At 43.0% G+C, this 13,292-nt stretch overlaps 1 protein-coding gene across 1 annotated transcript in view; it reads left to right on the top strand.

The window, feature by feature from the left end:
* Positions 1-3,011: 3,011 nt before the first annotated feature.
* plxna4 (plexin A4) overlaps positions 3,012-13,292 on the top strand; it is a 229,461-nt gene continuing 219,180 nt past the window's right edge. Inside the window, exon 1 of the mRNA XM_085769926.1 lies at positions 3,012-3,470. The gene's annotated coding sequence lies outside the window, so the exon portion shown is untranslated. The remainder of the gene's footprint in view (positions 3,471-13,292) is intronic.

The raw sequence follows: 13,292 nt of genomic DNA on the forward strand, positions 1-13,292 counted from the left end.
CTATCTGATATTGAGATTCACAGACTGTTGATTTAGCCCCACGCTTGTATTGAATAATTAAATGAAGCCAATAGGTTTGCTGATATCTAGGCAGTTGCATCCTTCAAATGACTCCAAGAGATACCCTCAGAGTCTGTCATGTGGACCAAAGTATAATAAATGAACACAGGTCTGAGACGTACTGACAACAATGGGCTGTCAAAGAGGCTTGGACAAATAGCGACCACCCCCCGAACACACTGTTATTGTTGACTTATAGTGTGGATTGATTTACTTGGGGTCAGTCTCTCTCAAAGGTGACATTGAGCTGCAGGACCTAAAAACCCCTATCTTTGGTTTCATGTGTTTATTTGTTTACAAAAAGCTATCTTGGTCCATTCTTGGTATTGATTTCTAAACAGCTACAAAGTTATTACCCTGTCAAGGAGCAGTATGCCTTAAAACCACTTATACCCATCTAGTCCCACCAGTGGATCCATGTTTACAAACATCTGGTCTCAAACATTTCAAACCCACAGAGCCTTTTTTTTCCTTCCTTTTTTCTTTTTTTTTTTTTATTCCTTACAAAGATACCAAACAAGGACGGTTAGCTCAATTTCAGGGGAATATGTAGATACAGAAACACTGTAGGCTTAAATCTCATTTGATGTAACACTGAAGCCCTGAATAGCCATCACATAGCCTATCCAGTGAAGCATTGGCACAAGATACAGACTATGTAATGAGCTAATTCACACAGTGTAGGCTATTTATTTTAGACAGGACTATACTTGCATTAAGATTTTACACAAATACACGTTTTAGCAATGTCTTCAAAGTTTATATTAATAGCCTATATTTTATTTTGGAGCGAAATGGAAACACAGGTGCACGTGATTACGTGAGTCCAAGATGGCGTTAATTAGGCTAGCGGTATGACGCCATTTCCTCTGTTTGTTTTTGTTTTTTAAATCAACTTTTGAACATTAATATGTTTAAATTGGTGTTAAACATGCATTTGGACGTCGAAGTTTACTTTTTGGGCCGTCGGCTGTGGAAGACACCCAAGGTACGTAAGTTTTTTAATCTAAATATAGGTGGTTTTCTTTTCTTTTTTCCTCCTTCGGAAATAGCCTACCTCAGTGCAAAGTTTGGGTTCTAAATTAGCTTGATGAGCATTGTGTTAACTGTTGTTTTGCTGTCATGTGGGCTTGTAAAGTAGTAGCAAATGAGTTTAATCACCTTCCAAACGCAATTAATAGACCAAACGGGATACAAAACATCTTTGTTTTAGGATAGGCCTACATAGGCTATTTCTATACTGTGGACTACTCTGGCTACTTTCTGAGGCAGCATACATGTTTGTTGCACCGAAGGACTGGACTTTTCTATGGTTTTCTCAGTTGTCATTGTAAACACTTTGGTAAAACGCCTTTACATTAAAGGTTAATGTCATTAGGTGGTCACAGTAGCACCACTGGGCCAGTGATGCACTTGTGCCTTGGTTTTGTCAGTGGCTGTGGAGTTTCTTTGGCCTGTAGGTGGGGCTCTGATGCAGTGTTTCAAAGCCGAGGCACCGGTCTGGAAATGACAGTAGGGAGGGAGGGAGGGAGGGAGAGAAGGGGGAATAGAGGGAATAGAGGGAAGGAGAGAAGCACTAAGGGAGGACGGGATATTGCAGCAGGCACGTAGGCGACACCCCCCACTCACACACCCTCCCACTGCCTTAAGCGCTTACTACCTGTGAATTGTGTCCAAACAGGCGGGGTGGGAATGCTCCCACTTTATTCATTATATCTTCCTTTTTTTATTATTTGTTTTTTTCCACTAAGTTGTGCTCCTTGTCAAGTCCTCAGACTCTGCACACTTTCATTGTCTGTTTGATAAATAATAGCCTATTGCAGACCAATTGGGCTGTTTTTGAAGTTACTGACATGAAAAGAAACCTCAACATGACTCAGTATTGTTTGCAGTATTTAGTTGATGGTGATGGATTTGTTTTGAATTGTCTTTATGTGAAGATAAGGAGTAGGCTTAATATGCTGTTTTGTGGAAAATGCATTATTCCCCCCCACCCCCATAGTGCTTATTTCGTTAAAGACATGATTACATAATTAGGCTTTTAGAATATTAATTGCTTAACATTTACGGGGGGGATACACTCCTGAAGCATGCTGAAAGATCATCAAAGAACAAAAATGCAGATTCTAATCCCCTACAACTATGCAAGTGTCGTAATTATGTTGCTCTGTTGCTTAATCTCTATCTTTAAATGATCCTGCGATTAGATATTCAAATCCGATGATCTGATCATTTCACCCCGGTATTGTAGCCTATCGTATTTGTGTAAATTCCCCTTTGGCATTGCCAAATCCCATTCTCGACGGGATGAATGCATTACATAAACCCCTGGTTTGGCTGCGGGACCCATACCTCAATGCATAAACCTGTATTTTTTTACAAAACTGCGTTAAAAATAGGCTACCAATCAAGGGGCCATGTTAAAGTTAAAGTTGAAAATGAACTTTTTAAATGCTTATATGCGATTGAGTAAAAATGCTCAGATTGAAAAATAAATAAATAAAATCAACATGACCCTACATGCATGGGACACCAGCAAAATTACTTCCCCTTAATTGGCACCTTGTCACTGTCTTTAAAAGAAATTAGACCATAAACGTGATTATAGACCAGTAATTAATGGCTTGATGAGATGCACATTGTTTTAGTGCTCATTAATGCGCACTAAGCCTCTTTTAGGGCAGTTGCCAGGGACTGAAACATGTAACTCAAGCGCAGCCCCTTCCAAATCCGAGATGTTACTGCGGGTGAGTCAGGATCCTTGGTGAAAACAGTCGTCTTTTGCAACGGGCAAAGCGCCATCCACTCAGTCCCTCCCGAGCCTGAAGATCCGCTGCGAAGCTGCAAACTCCGAGGCAGCGCACTTCTCCCTCTCCCCCCTTCTCTCTCTCTCCTGCTCCCTCTCTCCGTCCCTCCCTCTCTCTTTCGCACTCCGCTGCAGCACCCTCAGCACCTCAGTTGAGCAGGAGCACCGCACTGAGTCACATCTATACACACACGCTCTCTCTACACGCACACACACACTTACACGCACAGACACGCACACAAGCACAGCCTCCTGCGGTATCCCGTACGGCGCAGCGGCTTTTCCAACGGCATACCAAGTGCGTCCTCGCCGAGGGATGGGAGGTGCAGCTCCCGGGTCTCAGATCACTCAGAGCGGCGTAGTAGAGTCCTGCTGATCGGGGAATGCTGCTGGAAGTCTGCTGCTATTTCTTTTGCCCGTGCAGGAATCGCCTTCTAACTACAAACCTACCGGGGATTTAAAGTGGACAAGTCGTTTGATCAGGATATAATTTTAAGCGTTTCTCATTTTTTGGGGGGAGTAAAAGGAGTTGGGGATTGCTCTGGACGTGCCTCTTATCCGCAGTGTCGATGCGGCTGTGAAGTGATATCTGCATAGATTACAGGTAAGGAAAGAGGGTTGCCACGGCGTTAGTTCCCACTGTCAATGCTGTTTTAGTGTGTTTGGTGCCATTATAGCCTGGGTTTTGGGTGTGAGGCTGCCACTGCACCAGCCAGGTGATTCGAGGCGGCATGCTGCACCTGTTCCGGCTGCGCCATGCCCGCTCTGCGCACTCTGGCAGTGGGGCGGGTTTCATTCCGGACCTGTCCATCTGGATCGTATAACTAGCCCCGAGGAGAATTGCAGAAAAATTTAATGACCTGCTATTTCTCTCAACTTGGGACCATATATTGACTGGATTCTCTCTGTTAGGCGCCTCACATAATTCATACTCTCCGTGCACCGAAATGGATGCATGCCCACAATGTGCTTCTTGCAGTGTTAACTCAAAAGGTTAAGAACAGAAAAGATTTGTTTAGGGTTCCGCGTCGGATTGATTGCAGCGTCTTCGGGGATAAACCCAGTGCCCAGGTCTAGCATTTAGTGGCGTGTAGACACATGAACTGCAGCTGGGATTTCAAATCCTGGCTCAGCTCTGAAACGTGGAAATGGTCAAAACTATTTGATATTCTTTGCTACACATGGCTTTGCCGGGGTGCGTAGCAACTGCAATTCCCGCGATGTGTTAAGATGAATAAGGTTAGTGGGAAAATATTGAGTTACGGCGATTAACGCGACGCGTCTAGATCAGAAAGTTGTTAAATCCACGCCGTTTTGGAGCATTTCCACTATCTTTAGGGATGCACTTTGGAGGGAATTTTTTTATGTAGTCTGAAATGACACCGAGCATGGGACTGTGCAGGACTTTACCAAGCGGTTACTTTGCAATATCAAGGATTCAGAGTTGCGGAATCCCAAAGATTTGAATTTCTGACTTTGAACCTCTCCTTGTTGCCAGTGACAGTATTTTTAGCCACACGGTTATCTATTATTTCAACAGTAGCTGTAACCTATCTGCTGTCTCGTAATTCGTGGAAAACTCACGTTGTGGTAGCCTATACAGAATCACATTTCTCCTCGTGTGGCTTCCAGGCTCACCGGGCTGTGTCAGTCTCTTCTCAGGGCTTTTGAACTTGACCGGCGTGGCTCAGGCAGAGCGCCTGGAGAAAGGGGCTTGACTTTAGGAATACTCATGTTAACAGAAAACATTTCAATATCTGCACTGAGGCTTAGTCTCTGTGGTATGCAGCAGGCGAGGGAGTTTAATCTAAACCCATAGAATTCATTACCTATGGTATTACTATAATATCCCCTTAGGGTTACATGATGGGTGATTGAAGGTTTAAGTAGCCAAGTTCCTTTTACAGATTATAGGAAAAGATTATCTCAGTGTTAATATTGTACTAAAGCAGCACCTGAATAGATTTTTTTTTATTGTATAATATCATTCAAAACTGTCTCTGTTGAGTAAGTTACACATCCAACTGTGGCAATCTGTGAATGTTTTCAAGATAACTGAGTAAAGTACTGACACAAACCTAGATTTTATTTATTTATTTTTTTTACTTTTTTGAGTGACTTAGCCTACATTTAATGAGATGAGTAAGAGGTATAGTTGGATGTTGATATTGTGGCACCTATAGAGTCATGCCCCACAGAGTAAGCCAAGAGACGCAATGATGAGCAATTTTTCTACAGCATGTGAAGTTTAAGAAGCCGAACAGTGTCTGGCACATTTTGTCTTTCATCATTCAAGTTGAGCATAAGGTTAAACATCCCCTATGGCTCAGCGTAGCTGTGGGTCATTTCCCGGCATCAGAGTCATCTAAATTTGAATGGGAGGGCATGTTTGAGCTTGAGCTTATTTGTATACATTAAAGCAAGGAGCATAACAGTACAGACTCGCTCTGTCGCTCTGCTTTAGAATCAGCCATGTAGTCTGATGTAGGTCTTTGACTCCAAATGTGGCTCATGCACTTTGTCTCCCTCGTCTCTCTGCTGCTCCATCACTCCCTCCCTCCCTTTCTCACTTTCCCTCGCTCCCACCCTCTCTTGCACCTCATACACAGAAAGCAGCTGCTCCAGCCTATGCAAAATGCAGATCCCTACAGCAGTCACAGTGACTACTCTGAGCCCCTCTGGCCCTCAGTTTCTCCCTCCCTCTCTCCACCTGCACTTCTGACTCAATGCATCAATTCACTGTTGCCTCTCCAGTCCCTGTTTAATGTTACTTGTACTAAAGTACAGCACTGGTCGAATCTCTCATAAGCACAACAATTAGACTTTCTTAGCTGTGCCTTTAATGATCCCACCAACAGGCTTACATACTTGTTTAGAGCACACTCAAAAGAGTGTGGCTGCAGGGACAAGGCTGTATGCTGGAAAATCCATGAGGGGCAGTGTGGCTTCACAGGCTGCTGCAGTGGATGAAGTAATCCCATAGACCGGGCTTTGGTTCACAATTTTGATTTTGTTTCAATGGCGCAATTACATTAGGTGTTAATGGTTGAATAATTAATCAGAAGCTACGTTTATAATAATTAAATATTTACTTTCAAAATGATAAAATGATCATTCCATGGGTGATGTTTTATAGCATTTGCGTATTAGTTGTGTTACTGCTAGGGGAAAACATAGACTTTATCCATGGATGGTATAAAGTCTAATGATTCTTTAATGGGCAGCTGAAAACAACCTTAACAAAAAAACATTAGATGCTGGCAGCTGATGTGTGTGGTCCATTAGTTGTCGTTAAACTGCCTGTGACGGTGAGGCAGAGGAAAGTAGCTTGCCCACTGGGCAGAGTGTCTCTACTGCAGGCTGAAGTTCCTCTGCTTCTCTGTGTCAGTGTGTGACTGTGGCTGGCAGGCAAGGCTGGGCGTTAGTGCCTGTTTATCAGTGTTAATGTGCGTGTCAGCTCATTCCTGAATGTTCAGATTTGTGTGCATGTCTATTTGTGCGTGTGTCTTTTGCCGCTGTCAAGGTCTCAAAGGAAAAAACATTTAGTCCTTGAGCAGTTTGATAATCCTATCTCATCTGTGTCCTGCCTCCTTGTCGTGTCACCAAATTCCAGCTCAGTCCTAAACTCTTAAACGCTGTAAGAGCCCTTGGCACTACTCATTCTCTCTCTCTCCCTCCCGTCCTCCCTCCCTCTCTCTGTGTGCTGTCCATCAAGGCCTGCCTATAGGAATTGGAACAGCAGCCTTTATCGGCCTGTAAGCACCTCACATTGACATACTACCCCCTGTCTGTTGGCCAATGTTACGGCTACAAGGCTGGAGTTTGGACCAGGAGAGCATGGCCTTGTCAATATTATGGCTTGCTAATGGATAAACTCTCACTCCAACCTTGGCAGTAAAGACATTCATTGCATTTTGGGGGCGGTGCACTTACAAGAGCTGGCCCCATAGAAAGTAGTCTCAGCAATGTGCTTATGTCACGGGGGAAACTGTGAATGAAAATGAATGGGCAATCTTAGAAAGATTCTCTGTGGTGATATAAATGCTTGGTAGCAGTGTAGGAAAGACTCTGGCGGAAGTGTGTTTGTGTGTCTGTGTGTGGGTGTGAATGATGCATCTGTGACTGGCCTGGCGAGGCCCTATATGAATACTCTGGTCACAGAGACGTATCGTCATGTCAGACTGAATGATGCGTCTGTGGGTTGGACCTGAATGGAGCTCTCTGTTTGTTCTCATTCTCTCTTTCTGTTGCTCTCTTTCCCACTTGATGTCTCCCTCTCTTTCTCTTCACACTCACACGCTCTCTCTCTCTCTTTCTGACACACACACACACACACACACACACACACACACACACACACACACCCCTCTGGGCTGTGACAGGACTACCAGCCACAGACCAGTGTCCAATTAGACCCCCCTCCTCTCTCATGCCACCAAACACCACAGAGAAGATTGCAAATTGCATTTCCATGTCACCGACTGCTCTTCCGACTATAATCTGTCTCCTGTATTTTAGGACAGTCAGACACATTTTTTAACAATGGCTTTAGGGATAATATAAAATTGAATGTATAATTTTTCAGAGTGCCTCTACTTTCTTTTTTCTGTTTTAGCTGCCACAGTTAAATGTAGAGGGAGTGTGTTGGTTTGGCTGGAAAGTGATTAAAAGATGAGCACTTTAACAATTTATAGTATAACTAAATTCGGAATTATAGTCATTAAATTATTCTTGTCTTAGACCTGACTGCATAGACCCACTGCCCTTGTTATATTGTCTATGTGAACTTGACTCGCATTAAGATTCAAACTTGGTGTGCGATGGAAGATTCAAAGTCTATTATGTTTTAGTTGACACTTCATTAGAAAGATGGTATCGCTGACTGAGGGCTTGATGGTTTTCATCTAAATTCCACTTTGGGGGGGAGGATTCTATGCTACATTAAGAGAATAATTGCTTACAAGTATGTAATTAACCCTTTGGTAATGCACCATAGAGCTGCATATTGATGTTTGCCACCGCGGTGACAGCAAAGATCTGAAGTGAGGATCTCCAAACAATAGGCGTCGTAAATTCTGTGGGGAGAAATCAATAAGCGTCACAGCATCGAATTTAATGAGAACCTTTGTTCTCCTCTGAACAGTTTACTCAGCATATGTGTGACAGAGAAGACACATACTGTAGCGTCATATAGCCTACAGTGTGTGTGTGTGAGCAAATATCCTGCTTTTCAGAACTTTTTTCATGTTGGCAGCTAGAGTCCTATTAAGCCGTCACATGCTCTTATAATGGGACCCAGTACATGTACATGCTAGTATATTACGGTTGCACCACTTTTATTTTCTCCCTCCAGCCTTCTCTCATGCTTTCCTTTCATCTTTTTTCTCAGTCCTTCTCTCCCTGACTGTTTCTGCCTCCAGCTCTCTCCTCCCATATCTTTATGCCAAGCACATAACTTTATCTGTGTATGTGTTTGTATGTGAGGTTGGGCAAAAAAAGAAGAAAGAAAACGAAATCCCGACTGTTGTGACATTGGGACGACCTACAGTATGAGGCAGAATATAAAGTGAGAAGAAGACATGGGATGTTGCTGTCTTAGATAGCAATCAGGGAGATGTGGAAAGGCACCAATGTATCAGTGGGTTTGCCAGACTGCTCCTTTTGATAAGACCATGTTAAACGTTTCTCCCAGGTCTCTCTGATTCATATGGAGCCGTGAGTCTGATATATAAACAGCTCTCTTTGATGCAGCAGCAGATGACACGCTGTGGCACATTGGCTCTTATGTTTGTGTGTGCCAAGCCGAGCATGACAAGCAGTAAATTAGTTTTGTTTCAGATGCATGAAATGATGAGAAAATTGCAGACAGTCTTAGGGCATTTTTCCCCCCTCTCACTCGCTCTCATTTGCTCCCAGGGCCGACGCCTTAAGTCCACGCAAGGATTAGGCCCTTAATTCTGTTTTCATCCTGCCTGTCGCGAAGAAGCATGGGCATGCATGCTGAAGTATGTATGCATGCGTGCACACACATTTTATTAATCCATATCAGACAATACCCCAGAGCTCTCAATATTTATCGTGTAACCTAATTCATCCCTTGCTGCATGCAGGCAGACACTTAGAACGGTGGGGCTTTTTTTCACATTACTTCATTTTTCAATAGCGAGGGTTTGTTTAAGTGAGGCTGCAGGAATCGACCCTGCTAAAAGTGTCCACTCCTTATGTGTTGTACTTCATTATTATTATTATTATTGAGTGTGAGCCCACGTGCCAGCTTCTTGAGCAGCAGTGCTTTTGACATGTGAGGGTAGAGGATAATCTTAGTTTATTGACAGTTGTATGTGGATGCTCTTGACACTCCACCCTGGTTCCAGTTCTCCTTCAACCTTATCGGTTGTTGGAGCTCAGGGGTCAAGTTGATGTGTGCATGTATTTCAAAAAAAGCTGAACTTGTCTCAGCTTGAAAAGAGGATCTGAGTTTACCTTGCAGAGGCCAGTGACTTCTTTTTGCTAGTAAACACCCACAGCATCACCTCTCTTTAGAAGGTGACGTCATTAATATCACTTGAAAAGGTTTTAGTAGAAGCATACACAAGGCTTTTATTTGGCTGTCTGCAAGCTGTGAAAATAGACTGTGACCAGTATTAAAAACTGCCATGTGAAATGACTGCATTATTACTGTTATTTAAAATAGTTGGTTGAGTACTTGGTACACTCAAGCGCAGTGCTGCTATGATTGACAAATGTAAACAGCACTTGTGGTAAAATACACTGAGAATGTAAATGCTGGGTTTGATTACTATATTCTTACAGTGTAATATTCTTTCCTCACAGGGGGGGATCCACTGTGTGGACGACCAGGGGAGTTAAGGATAATGATATGCCTTGCCACCGTTTTCACCCCCACACTCTCTGCGTCGGTCTCTGTTGTCTCCTGTCTCTGACTTCCTGTCTGCTCCTAGTGTCAGTGGTGTCAGGGGGCATCAGTATGCAGTGTTACTACAGTAATTGTGAAACAGCGGGCTGAGGGAGGACCCCTACCGCGCTGTAGCCAGAAGGCGGTGGGGTAGGGGGAGGATCAGCTTTACTGTAATACCCTGCCTCCATCATCCCACCTTCTCCTGTCTGCCCCCTCCCCTCAGGATATATCATAGTCTAGCAGCATAATGTTGGGGATGTTACAGAGAGATTTAACAAGACTTACACAGGGTTTTCGTGTTATTCTTCTCTCTGTGTGCTACTCCCTTTTGAGTTTGGGATTTTGCCTTTCTTGAGTACTTTTTTTCTTCTGTTGATGGGATTTGGAATGGCTTGTGTCTGTGTGAATGCAGTGACTGACTCTTAGCCAGGGCCCGACTCTTAGCCAGAGCCCAACTCTTGCCAAGTGGTTGGGAGAAGTTTGTTGCTCTCCTGGAATAAAACATGCTTTGTTTGTTATTCCGGTTTAGTCCCTGACTTTCATCGCTGATGGGTATTGATTTTTGATTGGTGTGATTAAACTTTCTGGGAAAGGGGGTGACTGGACCCGAATGTGAAATTTCTGCCATGTACCTGGTGAATCATCAACCTGGCTAATCTGCAGTGTGTGTGTGTGTGTGTGTTTTACTCACACATCATGATATCATCTCTCAAGTCTGACACGTATGTTTGATTTGTATCCTCCTCCTCTCCCACCTCCTCCCCCGATGTGATGATAGTTAGGTTTGAGAATCAGATAAACTGTGCGCTGAAGCCTCGCTGCATGCTCGCTCTCGGCATCGGGGGGACCTATTAAATCTTTCCACTATAGTGACACACAGCATCCTTACCTGCCACCTACGCAACTAACTGTGTTCCTATGGCAACATGATTTGTCAACTGAGAACCCCTCCACAGAAATTGTTCTCACTGCTGTGTTTCACTTGGAAAAAGTAGCTGGAGGCTTTGAAGCGACATAATGGGTTGATACTATGATGGACTTTTGACCTTTCATATGACAATAACTGGCCTCAGTAGATCCACCATTAAGTTTTATCTGCAGTGGGAAGAGGAGAACTGATACTTGTTGACACTCTAAGCTTGATTTCTATTGGTATGCTCTCCCACACAGCAAGTCTGCCTGATTTGAAACAGTCACTGAGTGTTTCTATATGCACACTCGCATAGAAAACCAGTAAATGCCTCAATCTTTACATTTAAATAGCTGAAACAAGCAAGTGCATTTTTGCATGATAAATGATTTATTCAACCGATGTTAAAAATAGTTTCCTTCTAATTTGATGTTGATCAACCATTCAATCATCAATCAATCATTTCAGCAATAATGCAGCAGGGGAAACAGGGGAAGTATAGCTGAGGGTGGAGTTATCTGGTCTTCAAATATAATTTTGCAGCAATAGATATCGTCTAGTGTATATATATGGTCAGTCTTTGGCTGTTTTATATCTAAGCTTTCCAGTATTGAATGCACATTCTGCCACCTCCCACACAGAGCACTGGGAGTTGCTGGAAACATCAGCACTACTCCGATCCCCAGATGACAGACTAGAAGAGGAGAGGTGGGCCACTTTGTTGTGTTGCATCAAGCATCCTCCCTCTGACTTTTCCCTGTGTTGGATCTCAAAAAGGAGGACACCCTCTCTCTCTTTTTCCGTCTGAGTCTAGTCTACAAATGTGAGTGGAGAGAAAGCAAGAGTTCGGAGAGAGATTTCATCCTTCCCTCCACACTCCCCTCTCTTTGTGTCCATCCGTTCTGCATTGTCACAGCACTCCTTCAGCTGAGCTTTGATTGGGTTGTTCCGGGCCCACCGGCAAATCTGGCAACCAGATAGTTATGTGGCATGTTTGTCTGTGTGTGAGCGTGTGAGTTTGTCTGTCTCTCCATGTTTAAGTTAGTGTGTGTAAAAGGTTTTTCTGCATTTCTCTGGGGAAAGCAATGCGATGAGGTAAAGCTTGCAGAAAATCAAAGTATAAAAACGGCTATGACCAACTATGAAGAGACGAAAGCAGGGGGAGGAGGAGAGGAAGGGAAAGGGGTAAAACGCTGGATAACAATTTGCATCCTCTCACTTGCCGCTGTGAATGACGGCTGGCTCGAAAGCTTGTCTGATGTGTTTATGCCATAGGCTTTTGAGGGCTAGAGTTGAAGGGAGAGGGAAAGTTTAAGGGGGAGACAAACTGTGGGGAGGGAGGGGCTGTGAAAATGCATGTAGTAAACCTACATGAACTCAGTTTACTCAGCTTTCAGTTTGTAACACACACACGCGCGCTGATATTTAAAGAGGTTTTCATGGAAACTCTGAGCTCATTACTTGATGTCAAACTGTCAGTTCTGTGATTCTTTTTAATCAAATTTCCAATTAAGTATACTCTTCAAATTGTAATGATGGCTTTCAATAATGAGTCTGTAGAAAGTCATCAGAAATACAAGAGAGCATTCTCATATTCTCAGACACACCTCATATATACATGCATGCTAATTAACCACTTGCCATCTCTCTTTGCTGCAGTATTTCTTCCTGTGTGACTGAGGGGCCACTTGTGCACAGTTGTACTTTTAAACTACTTTTGTTTTGAAAAGTTAACTGTTGTTAGTGCAGCCATGCATCCAAACTGGCTGCAGTGTTTATTGACTGCTCAGTCAAGGGGAATCCAGGACCAGAGACCACAAACATGTGGACATGAAAGTACACTGGCTGCTGAAAACTGGATCAAACAAAGTACAAACCGAAAACTTCCAGCAGTGGAAGAGCAGAAAACTCTAGTGCTCTGTTGCAATACACGTAACATATTTTTTTTAAGAGAAGGTTTGGGAAACAGGCAATAATCCTTTGAGCGTTGCAACATGGTTTTCAGGTTTGTTTCTGTATTTATGTACTGTATTGGACACTGACCTGCCAGTGTACACTCTTTGATTCAGCAAGATTTGAGCTCTGAGCAAAGAGGTGCAGGAGAAATATAGAGTTCATATATAGGCAGTTTTTAGTCTGTGCATTAATCTTATTTTTTATTGTGTAAGCTGCAGAATGTTTTGTACCTTTTTACTATAAATTGGCCTCAATGGAAATGAGTGACATGACATGAATGAGTGACAAGTCTCCACTACTGCCTTGTCTAACGGAACTTTTAAATATTAACACAGTTATAACATAACAGGCCCAAATGAGTCTCTGTGCTGTAATTGTTGATAATTATTGGCAATTTATTCTGGCATGATGCCAGCATGGGCATTAGTCCTTCTTTTTTTTTTTTTTTTTAACATTCTTTCCTAACTAAACTGACTAAACCTTTTTTGTGTGTGTGTGTGTGTGTGTGTGTGTGTGTGTGTGCGCACATCTGTGTTCAGACATTATTGCAATAGATTTGGATGTATCTAAATATCACAGTTTTTGCATTTTTCACATTTAATCAGAAACATTTCATTTGATAATTACTGTAGTGTTATTTT

Source organism: Trachurus japonicus, chromosome 23 (genome assembly GCF_045865225.1).
Source record: "Trachurus japonicus isolate A0001 chromosome 23, Traja_1.0".
NCBI classification, from domain to species: Eukaryota; Metazoa; Chordata; class Actinopteri; order Carangiformes; family Carangidae; genus Trachurus; species Trachurus japonicus.